General features: G+C 64.5%; 1 protein-coding gene across 1 annotated transcript in view; it reads right to left on the bottom strand.

Moving 5' to 3' along the window:
• LOC112548518 overlaps positions 1-1,265 on the bottom strand; it is a 19,502-nt gene that overhangs the window by 3,659 nt on the left and 14,578 nt on the right. The window lies entirely within an intron of this gene.

Below are 1,265 nucleotides of genomic sequence, written 5' to 3'. Positions count from 1 at the left end.
CCGCTAAGTAGACCTGGTGCCAGAGGGATGCGGGGCTGGGGGGGCAGGGGTCTGCTGCACTCGGGGCGACGGGACTTCACCCCCACACACTGAACTGTGACACACAGTGTCTTCCCCCTCTCCCTCACCCACACGTTCGGGTTTTGGCCAGGCTGCCCCAGGGCTGCACACCTGCCCCAGCCCCTGGGTGCCCCCACACCCGCACCAGGGGAGCAGTGGGACTGGGACTTACCCCGTGGGGCAGGGAAGAGGGGAGAAAGGAGCAGAGCCATGGGAAGGAGCAGGCTGCCCAGGCACTGCACCCTGGGCTGCATCTTTCCCTCCTGTCCTGCCAGAGTCCTTGTCCCTGAAGCTAAAATGGATTCCCAGCAGCTCCTCTCTGGCTTTCACTTTCCCTTGGGAAGGAGCCAGGCCCCAGGCTAGGATCAACCCAAAGGGGCTCCATCCTGTGCCAGGAGCTGAAATGGGTCTGGGACCAGGGCCTGGCCCAGCTCTTGCCCTTCTCTACAGCCCCGTGGCTCTGATGAGTGGAAGGGAGAGTCAGCCCGGGGTTTCACCTGCCCAGGGGGCAGGCTCAGGGCTGGGGGCCCTGGGAATCCTGGCCCCTCATGGTCCCTGTCTGGGGTCTGCTCCCAGGACTTCCGTGCTCCTCAGCAGCCCAGACCTGCAGCCCCCAGGCATGGGAAAAGTGCACAGCAGGAGGGGCCGTGTGCACTTTGGGCTCCGGTCCATAACCTCCTCCAATTCTCAGTGTCCCAGGACCCTTGGCCGGAGGGGAAGGGGGATCTCCCCCAGGCCCTGTCCAGTCTTTTCCTGCTCCCCCACCTGTCCTTGCACTGTCAGGTTGTGGTGTCTCCCTCTACAAGAGTCTCTCCCATCTTAGAGAGATGAGCTGTTAAGGGCCCTGCACCAGGGCACTGTCTGGGGTGGGATAGGGGTTGGCGTGCAGCCATGAGCAGCCCCAGGCCAAGACTAATCAGGACCATCCTAGAGGGGACTTTACCTTTCTACTCCTTCCTGGTGGCCTCAGCCATGTGCTCACATCCCTGTGCCCCTGCCCACATTACCCCACCATGGAGCGGGTGTCCCTGCTGTTGCTGGTCTCCAGCAGGGGGTCGGTGTGGCGGGCCCGTAGGGGGCGCTCCTGTGTTGAGCCGCCCACCTCCCTGCGCCCGCCCAACTTCCAGGCTCCAAGTGCCTCCCTGGGGTGCCTCCCGTCCGGCCGACCCCTTCCCTGGAGCACACCCGCTAGCCTGGGGTTCCCG

The sequence above is a fragment of the Alligator sinensis genome, unplaced genomic scaffold (genome assembly GCF_000455745.1).
Source record: "Alligator sinensis unplaced genomic scaffold, ASM45574v1 scaffold1186_1, whole genome shotgun sequence".
In the NCBI taxonomy this organism is placed as follows: Eukaryota; Metazoa; Chordata; order Crocodylia; family Alligatoridae; genus Alligator; species Alligator sinensis.
This window is presented reverse-complemented; position numbering and strand designations above follow the sequence as displayed.